Below are 19,077 nucleotides of genomic sequence, written 5' to 3' on the forward strand. Positions count from 1 at the left end.
GGGACCAGAAATTAAGCGCATTATTTTGTCTTCTTTTAATTTTTTCCCTTTATATTTTCATAGAAATTTAAGTGAAGAGTAGATGAAATAGGTAATATATTTTTGAGTCACTTGGGAAAACCTTGGTAGGTGAATTTTACTTTCAAGAAGTGTCTGTTTTCTTGTCTAGAGTAATGAAATTCTTTTTGCATTCCTCTTTTTCTAAAAGACTACAATTAAGATGCATCTAGTCAGTGAGAAAGAAATTGAAAAAGTGATGTTATGACATAACATAAGCACTGGTACAAACTAGTTCTTACTTTGATTTTGATGGAGACTTGGTAAAATCAAAGTGCTCCACTGGCTGCATTTAATTACTAACAACCGTCATCGGTTTTTCCCATGTCTCAGGAGTCATTTTCGGGTCTTGGAAAGCCTCCTTAGTGATACTTCCCTTAATGATCTAATATGTATTATTAAACTGGAGTTTGGGGTCCTCCAGGTCCTCTCAATTCCTGATTGGCCTGAAGGACCCTGAATGCCAGCTCTCGATTATCAGGAAGATGACACCCTTGGCATTGTAGCTCACCAGTGTCTCAGGCCTCAGTGAGGTCTGAAGTATGATTGCTCTGGAAAAATGACCTAAAACAATAGACTGAGTTTTCTCTTAAATCTTGTATGTCTGTCTTTCCATCTGCTTCCTCATCTGCTTATTTACGCATTTGAAGACTTTGTGCATTTATTATAAAAACCAACGGCGGTCTGCACTCAAGGGACTTGGTGTCATAACCCTCGTCTAAGCCACTCATAAGAGAAGGTAAACGCCACTTATGTGCTTAGTGACACTTATTTAGTCCACCTTATTGAGTCTACTTTTGTCATCTAGTTTATAGCCTGTTAGCAAATTAGTCAATGAAATTATAGTTAATGAGTGATCAATGTAGAGAAGACACAAGAAAATAATTTCTTTGTCATTATTATCATCATATTATTACTACTGCTACTACCATTTTACTATCATCTCTTCCTCCTGTTATGTTGATGGATCACTAGTTGGGCTTCTGGTGTCCACAGATCTGCCCCAGGACACGGGTCACATGGTTGCAGGTGAAGTTTTCAAAGATATGAATTTGGCAAGGATGATGTCAGATTTTTTTCTGGGAAGAAGGAATAAGTAAAGGAAATTAGAAAGAGTAACTAATGTCATAAATAAAATATGTAAATACATTTTTTAAATCAATGGGTAAGTTTTGTCTGTCTTTACAAGTATAACTATATAATTTTTCAATTAAATCTATAGGCCTATTTTGAAATGGCTTCAACAGAAGAATATGTATTTTGGCATTATGCTTATGATTTAAAAGTATATGTTTTGTAATTATTATTAGTAGTAGTTGAGTATAACACAGATAACAATGTCTTTGGTTCTTACACGAAATAGGAGAAAACTTATTACCTGAAGTCAGTACTTTTAGCTTGTTTACTAATTTGTATGCCTGGACATAAGTCTTTGTTTAGATTCCTCACATAAATATCCACATACATAAACTGACATAATCTGTATTTTCAAAACATGTAAAGACAATCGTATAGAGCTAGTGAACAATAAAGGCAATATTGAAAATGTATTTGCCATAGGCACTCATAGGACATTCTTTTCCCCACTGTCACAGCTCTTGAATGGGCATAGGTGTCACCCTTGGATGAAGCTTCTCCTACGGTGCCAGCCTTCACCCATCTTCCTCCTGTCTAAATGTCTGCAGAGATCCGCATTCAAACCATGTCATTCAGTTCTTATTCACTTGCAGTCTTGTACTATTTGCTGTTTTTCAAGTAGCTTAGTCTTGCCCCTCTAAATAGATTGTGTGGGCCTTAACAGCAGGAACAAAATCGATGTTGTTCTTCCTTCTGCCTTCTAAACCTTATCCCACAGTGTGTTTAGTTGGGACATTTCAGCCTAGGAGACCAGAGACAAGGAATTAGAGGAAGTAATATGAGAGTTGGGGAAATATTTCAGAGTTATATGCCACAGCCCAAGAGTCTATGTGTCTGTGTCTCTGTGTGTGTTTGTGTGTGTATCCATTTAAATAGTTGAGAAAAAGAGCTGAAGCTATATATAGACCTTTTAACTGCCTGAGATGAGATTGCATATTCAACAAACAAACAAACAAACACACAAAAAAGAAGGAATTTATAGAAGCACTATTTTGGAAAAAGCAAAATGAGTTGAGATTATTTTGTTCTTTATTCTTACTGAGTTCAGTGTTGCCACTGGTAAAACACAGGAAATAGTTGGTGTATGCACTTTAGTGAGGTATTGAATGAAGTGATCCTCAAAAAGACTCTGCCATAGCTTTAGTGGATAGTCACACAATCCTGGCACTTGCTTTGGAAACGTGGGATATGATGGCCAGCAGTGATTTGTAAATGGTTGCAAGTCCCAGGAGTGGTCCTGCCTCCGCAAGTGATGGGTGAAGCAGAGGACCTATTCTCTTGGATAGGTGATGGTAGAGGATTGGAGACAGGAATTGCCACTATCATTTTTCCCTTGCATATTTGGCACTCTCGTGCCTTTTCTGCCTCCTTCCTAGATTTGGGGAGAGCCTAGAAAATAGCATGTTCCAAAAGCAACCTCTTACTCATTTTAAATGTGAAAACAACAAAAATCATGCTAAACTCCCAAATCAATATAACTCCAATTTGGTACCTCTTTAAATCAGTTGAGAGCTCAAGATCTCCTATGACCTTCTATGTGTTCAGTCCCACTTAGCCCAAATTCCAACTCATTTTAGAAAGCTGATTATATATTGGCTTTATCAAATCTTATCAACTAGTATGTCTTAGCCTATGTATTCTAGGATACATCAATGAGTCTATCTGCTGATCATCTGTGAACAGAACCAGAGGCAAGTATTTGTTAGTTGGCTGTGTGAGCCCTCCTTGGCCCCCCACCTGCAGTGGGGTATGGAGATGCTAATATTAAATTCAAGCCAGAGAGTTTACCTTAGGATGAGAGAAGGCCAAGGCACGGAATTCTTACTATCTTGCAAAGAGCTTTCACTGGGTGTTTGCTATCTATTTACTGTGTAACAAATGACTTCAAAACTCAATGGTTCAAAGCAATAAACTTTGCTTAAGGGCTCATGATTAAGTCATTCAGGAGCAGCTTAGCTAGCTGGGTAGCTGTGAACTAGAGTCTTATCAAGGTTCAATTTCAGATGGCAGCCATAATCTCATAAAGACTTGACTGAGGCTAGGCACTGTTGGCTCATGCCTATAATAAAGCTACTCAGGAGGCTGATACTTGAAGATCAAGGTTCAAAGGCAGCCTAGGCAGAAAAGTCTATGAAATGCTTATCTCTAATTAACCACCATAAACCCAGAGCTGTGGCTCGAGCGGTAGCACGCCAGCCTTGAGTCAAAAAGCTGAAGGACAGTTTTCAGTCCCTGAGTTCAAGCTCCGGGACTGGAACACATCCTACCTACAAACAAAAGATTCCACTGAGGATACTCAATCTGTTTTCCAAGAACAGAACTTGCTCACCTTGCTACCAGGTTTGTTCTGGTGGTTAGCAGGTCTTAATTATTCCCATAGGTTTTCGTACAGGAGGCATGATATCAGTAGTATATGGCAATAATGAGAGAAAAAGGGACACACACACACACACACACACACACACACGAAGCTATTCTTTTTTTATTTATTTTATTTATTTTTTATTTTTTTATTTTTTCCAAATTTTTATTATCAAACTGATGTACAGAGAGGTTACAGTTTCATACGTTAGGCATTGGATACATTTGGAGCTATTCTTTTTGTAAAAACATTTCTTCACATTCATGATGAGAATAATTAGACTCCACTGGTAATGAAAAATTATATAATTTATAGACATATCTTAAAATCACCCCAGTTGGGTATTCAGCACCTTTATCTTTTGTCAGTCCCATGAACATGGCGCTTAGAACACAGAAAGGATAAATGAAAGGCTTGTCTTAAACCTGTGACCAATAAATATTTTTAGATCAGAACACAGGCCATTCATGTTCTTTCAGATGTAGTCCCCCACAACCTCTTAATTCTGAACTCTCTGTCAGGAACTCTGTAACGATCCAGGTTACACTGACTCCTTCTGATGATAGTGTCAAGGCAGGAGTGTGGGACAGGGTACTGGGACTCAGCTCTGATTCATAGTACCTCCGGTACTCTGTCTCCCCGCAGTGGTGATGATTCACTATGATTCTCCTCTGATGACCCTGAGGTGACTGTAGGGTCCAGATTTTAACCAATGACCAACACAACACATTTTTGTCTACTGGTATTTAGAAATTCTTGAAGGAAAAAGCTTAAAGTCTTAATTACCAGTATACACTAAGTGCCAAATGATCTGTCAGAACATGGACGATCCAAAATAAATCCCTGAAGAACAAAGTGAACTAAGCTGAGTTACAAATCGAATTCATGGCCAGCCTTCCTGTTGTAACATGATATCCCAGTCACCAGAATAAATTTACAACTGTACGAGTGAAGCCTTCTACCAGGGTCCTCTGGATTCATTCTGTGTCTTTTTGTTTTAATTTTTATTGTAAAGGTGATGTGCAGAGGGGTTACAATTACATAAGTCAGGTAATGAGTCCATGTCTTTTTGAACAGTGTCATCTCTTCCCTTGTTTTCTCCTTTCTTTTTTCCCTCCTGGCCCCTTCCCACCCAAGTTGTATACTTAATCCATTTCCAGAATATCATCTAATGAGCATCACTGCTCTATGCTGTGTCTTATTCTGTCCATAGACTTCTTTTTCTCCAAGGCTCACTTTCTATTTTATTTTGTATTTTGAAAAAGTATATCTTTTAATGACTTCACCAACTACTGACAAAAAGGGGTCCCAATTTAATTTCTTTTCCAGGCAATTTTTAAATTTTTTTTAAATTTTTGTTTCCAGGCAATTTTTTAAGCATGTGTTGCTTAGATGAGTCCTATTGTGTTTCCCATGTTTTCTTTGTTTCATTTCTAAACAAATATGCATCTCTATTAGAATTGAGATCCCTCATAACTTAGTTGTTCAATGACAATAATGTCTGAAAACTCTGGAATTGAGGACTGGTCAATTCCTAGCAATGCAGATTCTCAAAGGTATTTGGGTTTTACAGAGCAAGAAACCAGTATCTAGATCCTATGTAGAGTTATTTAATTCTGATAACCTTCTACAGATACAGCAATGGTAGAGATATTGGCAGTTAGGCTCAAGAAGTTAGACTAACTCTCTAGAGTCAAACTCCAGTAAGGATTTCAACACCAGGGGCTATCGTATGATAGGAACTGAGAATCAGGCTGATTGCTCATGTGTCCTAGGGCTTTCTTATTTGCAGGGAGAGAGCACTAGGAAGATCTCATTCATGACAGCTAATCCTTCTCAGCCTATCACTGTCCCACTCAGGAAAAGTATGAAAACGCACTACTACCTCCTTGTCTAGATATGGAAGATTTGGCAGTTGAATTCTGTGAGTCACGAGCCACTGATGTTGCCTGGACCACACACAAAATTATTGGAAGCAGGGAAGAATGAGTGGCATGCTGGCTTGTGCTCCCACAAGTACTGTGGATGGAGAATACTTCTCTCATTTATTGTGTCACTGCTCTAGACTACTTTTTTTTTTTTTTAAGATCTAAGCCAAAGCCAGTGAATTTGCATCTTTCTGATCTTAGGTCCTTCCGTGAGCAGGGAATTGAGATTTAAATAGAAGAGATTTCTGTTGCTCACCCTTAGTCCCATTTTGGAACGGATAGCCACCATGGTATCAATTCAATGTCAAAGCAAGTGGTATGCTTGTGCTCAGAGGCTTCACAGTGTATGTTCCACACCATGCAACATGATCTTGGAATACTTCAGCATTTGAGGGCTGGTTCCTACGGGCCCTGATGAGCTGCATTTGAAGCTTCTTCCTCAGTAAGACTAGCTAGGATTGCAGGCATGAGCCACCAGTGGCCAGCCTACTTTTATGTTTGAAAGTTGTATAGATACTACATAGCGAATCATTTAAATGTGTTTCCAGCAATAGTTTTGAGAACTTAAGAACCTTTCTAGCTTTCATAAAGTAGAAACTCAGAGGAGGAATATAATACTTAGTATGATACTAGGTAATATTACTCAAAAGTATGATTTTCCAGTATAGTATATATAATAATTTGGATTTTACCATTCTTGGCTTATAATTTGATGCTGTCTATATCATGGCTGTGTTTCATGGTTTATGAATAATAAATAATAAATGGGTTGTCCAGATTGTATGGAGAAAGGAATTAGGTATGAATTAAGCTGTGTATTTTTCTTTCTTCTGTAACTATTGCTACTCATATCTTCTCAGACATTCCCCTTTTCAGTTGTAGGCACTGCATTAAGAAAGTTGAATTTATCTTTCAACTAAGGATTAGATGTAAAACCCAAATACCTTTGAGAATCTGCACTGCTGGGAATTGACCAGTCCTCAATTCCAGAGTTTTCAGACAGGTTATATTGAAATTTTACATGATGTGAAGGCATTGACACAACAAAATTTATACAGAAATGTATGTTTCAAAGCCACTAAAATCCAGGTCTGTATTTTCACAATGGTACTGAGATTTTCTGGTACTTTTACTATTATTAGAATATTTTGATGTGTCCTAAGATGTGGTCACCACTCAATAGATTGTAAACCTGACATGCCATTGAGGCCCGGTAGGGTTTTTGTTTTGTTTAGAGTGTCTAGTTGTGATCACTGACATGATCAAATGAGATTTAAGGGTTTCTAGCATAGAGAAAAGATAGATATTGCTTCAAATGGCAGATAGGAATTTAACCTAGCCATTGTTTCTTAACTCCAAAGCAGGAATAAGTAATAGGCAGCACGGGTCGCCAGAACTGTGGTGCAGAAGAATGATTGTGGAGCAGAACCAGTCTGCCCTTGTGTTCCCTTGCTTCAGTGTTCACCTCTCTAGTGAGAAGTGCACACTTTCAATAGCTTACAAATTAATCATGTCCTTCAGAGCTGTTTCGGAGAGATGATGAGCTCCATCCTGTGAAATGTGCTGTTCTTCAAGATGATGACTCAATTCATCTGGAACAGCATTAGTTCATCAAGGTTTGTGGTTTATCCAAGGATCAAATTCCTGTAATTTTCTTTGCCATCTGATATAATGTCTACTTAGTTTAGTGGTCAGACAGTCATAGGCTGGCACAACACATGAATTCAATGTAAAAAACTGGAGCGAGAGCCAATTCCTAAATGTTTAATTTAGGCATTTTTAGATAGAGATTGCCTTGCTGCTTTTCTTTCTCCTGGGGAAACAATATCTCTAGATAATGCCAAATCTTATTAAGAGAAACCAAAAATAAAATAAAACAATACATATAAATGGTAAAATCTGTGTCTCAGAAAGACTTTTAATGGAAGAGGGTAGGAAGGAATGGGTTGATTTTGAGATGAGATTGTATACATTCCTTTGCAAGGGTCTCATGCTGTATACTCAAATACAATTACAACAGTTTACAGACAAAAGATCCATTGGCTAGAGTTCACCAAAAACCCACTTTCTTTGAGCGGTTGCAAAACCTTCCAAACCATTCAAGTTGAATGAAAACTTGATGCTTTTGATTTTTGTCTTTTTGTTTGTGACTCTTTTATTTGTGGCTATTTTGCAGTGATGTTTTTGACAAAGAGTTGTGTTCAGTCAGTTGTAGGAAAATGTACAAGAGGAACTGTACCTTTTATGGAAAGAGATACAAAATAATAATTTTGTTTCCAAAATTCCTCCCCTGAGTTGTTCTAGTGGATTCAGGAAAAAAATCTTTCCAATATATTTAAATATTTTTGATAATGTTCAATTAAATAAGCTAGGTAGGATTTTTTTATTAAAGCATTTGGATTTTTAACTTATACCACATTGATGTTCTTTGTGAAACTACAATAACTGGGCAGCTGTATTTCCTGCAGTTGACCCCAGAACACATTTCCAGGGAATTCCTGCAGCTAATTCACCAATTAGAAAATTCTATGAGGAAGGATGTTTCTTACTACCAAAGAGTTTCCATAGATCAGCTGATCATAGAATTATCCAATTGTCCCTAACTGTAATGGCTTCCTAGTTAATTGTTTTAGCAATAAGTCCTGTAAGACTTTCAGGATAGAGAGCTTGGGGAATTTAATGTGCGCTTGATAACTAGAAGTGTTACGTCACCTCCTTGATATATTGTATGAGCTCCTAGATGCTATGAATCTCAGCAATAAGAGAGGAGAAGGACCTGCATGGGCCCAGTTAAAGACACAAAATCTCCTCATGTCCCAGGCAGTCAACCAGAGCTAAAAATGTGGGCAGAGGGGACAAGTGGGAAAAGGGGCTGGAATTTGACACCAAATTACAGATAATATTGCATTTTAGTTAGAAGTTTGTCTTAACTGAGGATCTGTTAAATTATTTTTTAGTTGTTAATTATTTTAAGTACAGTAGTTGTATAGGAGGGTTTCAATTGACCATATCAATTTGTGAGCACAATGTATCTGGACCATGTCACCCTTTCTGTTATTCTCCCTCATCTTGCCCAACCTCATGTGTCTTCTCAAGTTACCTGGCTCCATTTTCAAGTATGTACTGAATAGTATGATTGTAGAGTCTCATGGATTTTTGCTCTCTCTCTCATTTTTTCCCTCTCTCTCATTTTTGCTTTTTGCCTTCTTTAGCCTTTCAAGAAGACTACTTTTTGATGTAAAAATGTCCAAAGAAAAGGTTAGGCCTTTAATGACAAGGACTTTGGCTAGGTTCATTACACCTGGATCGGGAGGGGAGCCTTAGACACAATTGAACAAGCTGGGGGGCCAGCAACCGTGCACCAGAGCAATGGCAAGGGAAAAGCCACGCTGAGCAAGAGCCTCTGGGCTCAGGTAACATTCGGAGCCAGCATAAAAATCAGAATGCAGGGAGGAAAATAATGGACACAACAAAGGAAAAAATTCCAATCTCAGAATCCTTAAGACAAATTACGAATCAATCGATTGATTCTATAAGGAACAATATCAAACAGCCAAGATATCCATTAAATGGATATTAACTATGATATTCAAATCATAATCTCTTCACTATTCCACGGAAGTACATACACAGACTGGTTATTATAAAAAAGATGCTATTGAAGATATCAGTGTGAATACAAGGAACTCACCCCAAGCATCTCCTCCTGTTTCTGCAGAGGACAAGCCTTTCGCCAACACCTGCAAGGTAGAGCAGAACAGGCCGTGCCAGTGGAGAGAGGCAGAGATGATTTGTGGTAAAGGAGGAGAGGTTAAACCTGGGTGGTAAGAGTTAGTGGCCATAAAAAATAGCAGCTTTGAAGGATAGATAAGATCCTATCTGCGATAACCAGGGCAAAGTCAATAATAGGCTAAGAAACACTAATGATAATAATTAGATTAGTGTTACCAGTAGTAGCTATACCATTTTGTATTGACCTTCTATGTTTCATACATGATGCTAAGTGATTTACAAACAGAGCCTTATTCTCAAAAATTAAAAAAAAATAAGTGTAATGAGTTGATACTAAGTGGTCAGACCAGTCCATCCCCTGCAGAACTCGGAGAAGGGAAATGGCAGCCGGTGGTTGGAAGGTTGATAATGTGGATGGAAAATGAACAGGGGGATAGGGTCAATGGTGGATTGAAGATATGTTGGAAGACCATGGCAGTAATTCACACTAGTGTCATCCACGCTAGACATTCAGACTACATGAGGGTGCAAAGGAAGGAAGGAATTGATCTTTTTTTTTTTCAACCAATACTGTTGATTATGACTGTGTGCCAGGCATTGTGGTAGACTCTGGACTATGAGGACCCAATTTATACCCTCCTGGCAGTTGATGACCACCAGAAGACACTGGAAAGGATACATTCCCTGACTGTACTAAACAAATGTTGACCTAAAAGCATTGTGTGTGTGTGTGTGTGTGTGTGTGTGTGTGTGTGTGTGTGTGTGTCCCGCGTCTGTCCTCCTCCTGGCTTATAAAGCTCTGGGCTCTGGAAAGCATTCTCCTTCTACCTCAGAACTCTCCCTCTGATTGGCAGAGGACACAGTGGGAGGGACAGAACAAACTCAGCTGCAAGCCAGACAGAGACAGACATCTTGGAGCGTAGCACAGCTTGAGAGAAAAAAAACATTTTTCTTAAAATTCTTCTCATCCAAGGTCAGGGTAAGGATTAGGGCAACTGACTTTGGAATGGAAGAAAAGGAGAGAGGAAAATATTTTGTCACATTGCCATTCTCCAATGTCCGGGCTCCTTTCTATTGTACCTGTGTGCACATGAGGTTACTCCAGCTCATTACACAAACAGAAATCCGGTGAAAGTTACAGTATATTCTCCCTGTTCCCATGCACTCAGAGAAATTCACATTCACGGTGCCCCGTTTATTTTCCCAACTCTCATATTATGCCGCTTATTATGAAACGTTCATGAGAATCAATGTAAAGGTTAAGTGACTTACCCAAAAGTACAGGGTAGGAGTGGAGACAGGAGTTGAAACAAGCCTTTCAACTCACTTTCCCCTCAAGATTAGGAGTCTAAAAGCACTCTAAAATTGTGTCTCTAAAGCCCCTGGAAGAAGCTGACTCTGGAGTTATTGTGTACTTTGTTAAATGCTATCTTGAATTCATTAAATATAATGAAATCAGAAAAATCATGTCCTTATGGAATTGAGGAGAATTCCAAAAAACACTTTCTACCTTAGTTGAAATCTGAAGTTAGGATACCTGAAAGATTTGGGGCATTTTGCGGCCAATGAAAATAATAATTCAAATTACATTCTAATAAGTGAAAGGATAACAGTCCATTTTCCTCGGTGATATGAAAAGGCTTATTTGTCTTAACAAGGATGATGATTGGGTGCCTTTGAAAACTTATTTGCACATTACTTATTTCTTTATTATTTTGGTGTTATTCGGGCTTGAGCTTAGGGCCTGGGTGCTGTCCTTTGGCTTGCCCCGCAACCCGCTCAAGACTGTGCACTTCCAGTTGAGTGGCATCTCGGCAGTTCTAGCTTTTTACTGGTTAACTGAGAGAAGAGTCTCATGGACTTTCCTACTTGAACTAGGTTCAAACCACAATCCTCAGATCTCAGCATCTCAAGTAGCTAGCTAGGACTATACAGGTGAGCCTTTGACACCCAGTTCACTTCTTCTCAAATGTATCTTTCAGTATGTTTATGTCAGAGCACTGAACACTTGTACTTTTGGGGGGGTTAAAGAAAAGAAAAATAATGGTATTTTGCTTCTTTTGTCTATCAAAATTTTACCACATTCAGTGGTTATTTTATGACAAAGCTTTTATTTGAGCTTGGTATAAATTTGTTATTGTTGTTGTGTTTTAACCATTCACTATAATAGCTCAGGATGGAAATCCATCAAAACAGTCCAGTGGAAAAATATTTTAAATATGGCAACCTTAGTTGGAGTTTAGGAAATAAATCTTTGAGTATAATAATTTATTCACTTGGGCTGTTGTTTCAGCAGAGTATTTCATTTTAGTTTGCAAAGGGCTGCTCATCACTACTAAACATATTTTTTAAAATGCAAGCAAATATACATTGTTTCAGTTGTAGCCTGATGTACCATGCAATATTCAACTGTTAGAAAATCTGCACATTCACCAATAGAACAGATAGGTGATTAAGCTCGGGTAGCTAATTAATAAGAAGAGAAGTACGTAATGACTCACTCAGGCAACTTTTGTCCTTTAGTGTCTATTCTGAGGGATCCCATGTTGTAAGGGACAATAAGAGTGTTAATTCTGAACGCACACAGGGCCGTCCGACAAAGACATCAAGATTTGTAGGAAATCAACCCTCCAGCGATCCTGGCAAGCCAGACTGACCCCAGCAAATGAAAATAATCAAAAGTAATTAGAAGCGTGCTCGACTACTCCTCGGAGAGCCAAGCAGGAGAGTAAACATGCCTGAATCCTCCAGCCACTGCAAAGGCCCATGTCTGAGCTGTTAGGTGCCCTGACCTTGTCCACATAAAGATGTGATTTATGAAGTGCAGGGCACAGCAGCAGGGCTTCTGTCCTCTCCTGAAGAACCAAATTACTGAGGCGGAGATTAACATGTTTTCAATTGGGCCCATTTCCAGACCCGGGGACATTTTTTATTTACATTTTTTTTACCTTTAATTTCCTCTTTTCTTTTGTAATGGCACCATCCCCTATAGTTTTTCTTCTTCTCTTTTTCTTTCTGTCTCTGTCTGTCTCTCTCTTTTAAAGGCAGAAAGGCCAAGGGTATCGAGAGTGATCAGATACCTTTCTCCAGGGCAGCGGTGATGGGGATTGTGGCTGTGGCCATTTAGAGTCTTTTTGGTTTGCAACTCGGTATTATGGAAAAAAAAATCCTGATTAAGCAGCATTGGTGATTAAACAGAATATTATGTTCAGGATCACGGCATTCTGATCTGGTCTCCTTACCTAAATGCTATGTTTTGTGATAGCCTTCCTGATTAAGAATTAGACACTGTGGCTGGTAAGGAATTTGGAGGAGCAGGAGGAGAGAGAAATTAGGAGACATATTTACAGAGCCATCAGTGGGAAGCCTGAGTCCTGAAGATAGACTTACATTATTGTATTTTTCACTTATCATTGTTTCAGTTAGGGAGAGGCAAGGTTTTTACAAAATCTTCTTCTGTCGTGGAAAAGGAAGCATTGATTTTCTTTTTAAACATACATCAATATCTATACACAAAGCTAATTTAATTAGCAAGCAGTTATTGTTCAGCTAAATGTCAATTTCTCAGATCATTTCATGCTTCTTGACGTGAACTGTATGAAACAGGATTTAACAGGAGTCTATGAGTGAATACTTGAGAAATGTAAAAATGCACTTGTATGTGCTTGAAAAAGCTACAGACACTCACACACACACACATTAAAGCAGAACATTCGGCTTGGAGTTTAGTATATAGTTAGCCACCTTAAGAAACGCAAAGCTGCAGAATTAAGGGTACTCTACTTAGGCAAAGGTTATAAAGTGCCTGCCTCTATAAACTGAAAACATAATGTCAGGGTGAATGGGAACATACTTTATTAACTTTATGATATTGAAAACTGCCAGCAAGTTGTCTTGTTTTTAAATATTGTCCTCTGTAGAGTGTTACAAGGCCGTTTGTCCGCAGGAAGCCCATTAAAAGTGGACAGTGTAGTCATTTCATCTGGCTTTGGCTGAACTGCTTTTCTTTGCTTTAATGGTGTGCTGGAATGTGCCATGCCCATAGGGTCTCCATTAGCAGAACTTTTACTTCTGGGACGACCATGAAGTTGAAGGCTAAAAAGAGGCATCGGTTTACAGTCTTAGGGGAATCACTTGAATACTGGAGCACTAACTTCTTACTGCTTTCCCTAATACATTGACTTATTTTAAATAAACAGTTACACACAATGAAGGCAGCGCCAGTGGCCTTATTGGAAATCTTGGAGTATTTTTTTTTTCTTTTAAGATTCTGCAATCCACGCAGCTGGGAGAGGAAGGAAGGGGCCTGAGGAGGGTCTATGCCCTTTTCAAACCAGGAAGAAAACACATTAACCTCTCCCACCCTGTGTGCCTGCTATCAACCAAAGGGGATCTTTACAACTCCCAGAAAATCTATCAGCTTGAATTCAAACCTCATATTTTCCAATGCCTTTTTTCTCCCCTTGCCGGTAAACAACAATTAGCAGGGCTATAAAGAAAAGAATTGTAATTCCAACTGAAAAAAAAAATTTAAAAATAGGATTCACTTTTCAAGCATTTCTGATGAGCCACTGTCTTTTCTGCTTTCTCAGAGCTATACCTTTGTGCTACTTCATTCTCCCGTCCCATCTCTTTAATATCTAGATCCTCTGCCCTGATCCATGCTGGCAAATTAAAGCGGGTTTGAGATTGTAGTAAAACCATTATTTTTAATAGCCCATTTCAAGGGCGGTGTTAAACACTGCCGAGGACGCATGGTCTTGATTATTGCCAGCAGACAGCGGCTTTTGCAGATTAATTTGTAACTGGGAACGACTGTAAACAGATTTCACCAGAAATCCCAAGGAATAAAGGGAACTGGTGGTGGTACAGGGCTCCTTGCATTTATTTCCTGTTTTAGAGATCTCCTGGGGGAGAGCAAAGGAACAGGAGAGAAGAGCAGGCCCCGGGTGTCAAATCCGAACCATCTCACCCAGTCTGAGCTGATTTTTTTTGGGGGGGGGAAGGGGACCCCTCAGGTCTGTTCCTTAGGGCTTACCTCTGTCTCAGGTCTCATCCCCCAAAGGGATTTTGTTTTAAATTTTAAATCAAAACAGCAGGAGGCTCCATGTGTGAGGGGGGAAAAGTCTTCCCCACCTTGTAAGATTTCTAAGACTCTGACCCCACAGTTGAAGTGGTGTCCAGAAAAAGTGGGGTAACTCTGCCTTCCCATGGTCATTATTAGATCCTCTAAGGAGGAAAGAGGGGAGGGGCCGGGAGGGGCGGGGGGGAGGGTTAGTTTTGATGACCTTTGCCCACTGGGATGATTTCCTTGAGTCTTTCCCATAGTGTCTCCAGTGGACAAAGTGAGGGTACTGTAGAGTCACGACACTGATCATGGTAATGATTAAATGCAAGGGTTCGAGAGGAGATGCTAACACTCGTTTGGCCGTCTTTGGAGGAGAGTTGGAGGAGAGCGTGTTCAAACTCAGAAACCGCCTCCTGTCAGGCCGGGTGTCCGCGGGTGGTGGCCGGCAGTGCGGGGCGCGGGGCGGGGGTGGGTGGGGGGACGCGGGGCGCCCGGCGGCGGCGGCGGCGGCGGCTTCACCTGGGTGGTTGCAGCCGCGGGCGCCGCGCTTTATTCCGGGACACAGCGCCATCTCCCGGCCTCCCGCCGGATCTGCAACCCACCACCACCCCTCCGAGCCGGCGAATCGCCCCGCCCCCCACCCACCCAAACCTAATATAAGGGAAAAACTCGGAGGCCCTTTCCATGAAATCCTAATTTAGCCAGGACCTGCCACCGATTCCACACGACCTTTGCCTCTCCACCGACGTTTCCTCCTCTTTTTCAAATCAGCTTTGTAAAGGGCAAGGGGCTGGGGTGGGGGGGGGGGGGGGTGGGGGGGAGGCGGGCTGCAGGGACAAGGTGTGGGGTGGGGAGGGGGTGGTCAGGCAGGGTTGGGGCGCTGAGCTCTCTCAGACCCCCTGATCAGGCCGCACTGTCTGAAGCAATCGGTTCCCCCAGATTACTTGTATTTAATACACAATGCATCATAAAACAAATCCCTCATCCTGACAGGAAGAAAATAGAACAGCTCATAGCTCGAGCCCGTCCAATTTATGGCTAAATTAAAAAAAAAAAAAAAAAAAAAAAAAAGAACTCCTACCATGGGCAAGTTGAGAGAAGGCAGGAAATCAATGCTGCAGAGCCGCAGCTTTTAAGGGTTCGCAAGCGCCGGACTCTGTGGGAATACCTGGCCGGGCTTTCGGTTAGTTATTTAGGAAGGATTTTTTTTTTATTCCCCCCCCCCCCGTCCTACCTAACCACCGCGGTGCGATTTCCCCCCCGCACACAGAGGCACCGATCGCAGGCCACCGAAACGAATTCCTCGCCCGCCTCTTGTCATTTTTCTTCCCCCCCCCCCCCACATGGCTTCTCTTTGGTGACTATTTTTGCTTTTCAGTCCCCATTTGCGGGGGGGTGGGGGGGTGTCGGGGAACGGGTGAAGATCGACTTCGATTTTCACACGTTTAGTTCACCGGGGAGGAAGGGAAAGTGGGTGGCCCTGGTGCGTCCCCATTTGCAAATAAAGTTTCAGATCGGCTCACGATTTGGCCCTTCTCTCCTCCAGACTCTCGCACTTGACTTCACTTTTCCGTGGTCGAGTTTGATTTTTTTTTTTTTGTGAATGGGTTTTTTTTTTCTCATTAAAAAGAATTTATTTTCAGCTAACTGGAGGATTGAAGTTAAAAGTCTTCCAAGGTTGCTCACTCTTTGGTTACTTATATTCTTGCTTCTAGTGTCTCTTCTCTGTATGGTCTTGATATAAACTAATTAAACAGACCGTAAAGGTAGGGAACATAGAGTAATACTAATCAATAAAGGCAACAATTGTGAGGTTTAAGAGTTAAAAAAAAAAGTAATCTTAGATGGTCGAATTGCTCAGGTCGCGTTCTGGTCGTTTCTGGTGTTTTAATTGAGGTAATCAAAGAAAAGTGGTCAAAATCCATCCATCTTTATTTGGATGGGTTGTGTCTAAGTAGCGTTTGCCTGGTGAATGGTCTTCTAAGGAAAAGGGTATGATCAGAAAACTTGAGGCCACTTCCTGCTGCCCTGAAGAAAAAACAAAAAAAAAAAACGTGTGGGAAACGTTTGAATGCAAATTTTCAATGAAAAGGGATCAAAATAAATGAGCAGGAAACCGGGAAAGGATGTCAAACTTTTCACTGGAGGCGCCCAAGCCCTGAGAATTTCCCAACGGAGGGCGATCCCGCTCGTCCCTTGACCCTGGAACCTCCTAATCCGGGCCGTCTCCAGCGCCCCCAAACCCCCCACCCAGCCCGCCTGGGCGCACCCAGAAAAGAAAAAAAAAAACAAAACTCGACTTCGCCGGGCCCCATCATCCCTCCCCTCCCCCAGCCAGCTCCGCTCTCCCCCCCCCCCACGCACACACACACGCACACACACACGCACACACACACACACACACCCGTGCTCGCAGGACAGAGAAACGGAGGATATTTCCCCCGGGGAAAGAAATCCAGCCGGCGGAATCTCCGGATTGGTTGTTTATCCGGGAGCAATCTACATGTTGGGGGGGGGGGGTGCATCCCTAATCAGCCCGTCCCTCTAGGACTCGGGTCTAGCCGACCTTTTAGTGACCTCTCCCGCCGGAGCAGGCTGCTGTCACTTTAAAAATTTACGAAAGGGGAGCCCCTCCGGCTCCCGGCGTCCCCGGGCGGCGGCCGCCGGCTCCCGCGCCCCGCTTCTCCGCGGACCCGCGCGGACCCCGTTAAAGAGACAGTTCACCCCCCGAGAACCCCGCGCGCGGACGGGCGCGCGCGCGCGCGGAGCCGCGGGGGCCCCGGGGAGGTCCGCGCCGGCCGGGACGGGGCTGCGCGGGGGGCTCGGGCGCCCCTCGCGTCCCCGGCCCCCACCGCTGCCCTCCTCCTCCTCCTCCTCCTCCTCTTCCTCCTCCTCCTCCTCCTCCTCCTCCCCCTCCTCCCGCCCGTCCCCCCCCCCCCCCACGGGACCGGGGAGCCGGGGAAGAAGTTTCAGAGGGTCTCGGAGAACTTTCCGAGCGCCTCGGGCGGGTGAGGCGGCGGGGACGGCGGGAGCCCCGCGCGACGCCCGGCCCGGCCACGCCGGGGAGACCGCGGCTCGCACCCTAAAAAAAAAAGGAAAAAAAAAAAAAAAGGAAAAGGGGAAAAAAATAATACACGGTTTGGCGGACAATAAACCCGAAACGCGTGGTCCCGGCCGGCCGGCGGGTCCGGGGACGGACTGAGATCCCGGAGCCCCGCCGCGGACCTGGGGGCGCCGCCGGCGTGTGATTTCTGGACCCGCGGCCGCGGTCGCGAGCGGAGGAGCGCGGGGCGGGCGCGGGGCGGCCGAGCGCTGCGCTCGGGGATCGGAGCTCTCCCGCGAGTGACTTGATGGCCGAGTCGAGGCCGTGGAAACCTCAAGGTAAGGGTTCGTGAGTACAAAGAAGCGTGCGGCGGGAGTGCGGGGCGAGCGGGGCGGGACGGCGTCCCGCAGGGCGCGGGGTCGGGCGCCCCAGCGCGGCGCGCCGGGCTGCGCTCCGCGGGGCTCGGCCGGCCAGGTCCGGGGCGGTGTGTGTGTGGTGTGGGGTGGGGTGGGGGGGGGGGTGGTGAGCCCGCGCGCCCCGGCGATCGCCCGGGACGCCCTCCGCGCCTCCTCCGCCGGTCCCGTCCGCGGCGGGCAGCGGGGGGATGCGGGGGTCGGCGGTGCCAGCAGCGTCGGGATTCCTGGCACCGGCCTGGAGCCCCGAGCGGCGGCGGGCGGCCGAGCTCTCCCTCTGCCAAGGGCTCGGCGGGTCGGTCGTGCGCTCCGTGAGAAAGTCACCGTCCCGACCCGGGGCTGCGTGGTGGTGGGGACTCCGCGTTCCTTGCCCCGGGACCGTGGGGGGCTTGGAAGGGGCCCGCCTCGGAAGGCCACCGAAAGGAACATTTTTACCTTTTCCCCAGTCCCCCCACCCCTCACCCCCCAAAGCCACCTTTGGAGCTTGACAGCTTAAAAAAATAATAATAAACCAACCCAAACCCTCCTACAGAAAGTGCGGGGAGGGGACCAGATCGAGATGTTTTTTTTCTTTTTCTCGAGATTTCCAAGACGATGAAGACATCTGGGAGATAAAGGCAGTTGTGCCAGCAGAGCAAAAAGTGAATCAGTAATTCTCCCCGGGGGTGGGTGGAGTGGGGGGGGGGACATTTGTGGAGAAAGTTGAGCTTTTGTCTAGGGACGGGAGTACTGAGAGTCAGGAAAGTTCCTACGTGGGTGAGATCTTTAACGGATTGGGGGTGTGTGTGGGGGGGGAGGCTTTCCCTGGGAATGAATCTTTTTGGAAATTACCTTCCCTGTTGACAGTGGCAAGGGCAGTCGTGTTAACACGGAATAAAATTACACCTAGGATTTTATGTGCAGCGTGTGTAATGCCCAACTCCTCCGTCCTGCAACGGAATCCTTGGGAGCGAAAGGGCCAAGGGACGGCACGACTTTGAAATTAACAAGTTTTCCACGTCTTTTCTGCACATAGGAGATGGGGCTGGTGTTGCATTTCACTGTCTCGCTCTGTTTCCTTTATTAAAATATTTCTCTGGTGTGTCAGTAGCCCTCCCCCTCCACACACACACACTCATCAGAAAAACAAACAACAAAGACCAAGCAGAAAACAAATTAAAAAGACTTGAGGACCTTATATACATAACACACACACACACACACACACATTTGATTGTTATTTATGTGGCTTCTCAACATCTGGGCAGAGGAGAAATCTCAAGTTGCCATTTGAATTATTTAGCCTTGAGAGCGGATAGAACGAAATACTTGAAGGCTTCTAATTTTCCAAATAATTT

General features: G+C 43.4%; 1 protein-coding gene across 9 annotated transcripts in view; it reads left to right on the top strand.

The window, feature by feature from the left end:
- The window catches only part of Mecom (MDS1 and EVI1 complex locus), a 568,324-nt gene that overhangs the window by 486,865 nt on the left and 62,382 nt on the right, over positions 1-19,077 (top strand). The window contains exon 1 of one of the 9 annotated variants that reach the window (XM_048347164.1): positions 17,506-17,665. The exons of the other annotated variants lie outside the window; for them this stretch is intronic. The gene's annotated coding sequence lies outside the window, so the exon portion shown is untranslated. Of the gene's footprint in view, positions 1-17,505; positions 17,666-19,077 lie in introns of those variants that run through there. 9 annotated transcript variants of the gene reach the window in all.

This window comes from Perognathus longimembris, chromosome 5 (genome assembly GCF_023159225.1).
Source record: "Perognathus longimembris pacificus isolate PPM17 chromosome 5, ASM2315922v1, whole genome shotgun sequence".
NCBI classification, from domain to species: domain Eukaryota; kingdom Metazoa; phylum Chordata; class Mammalia; order Rodentia; family Heteromyidae; genus Perognathus; species Perognathus longimembris.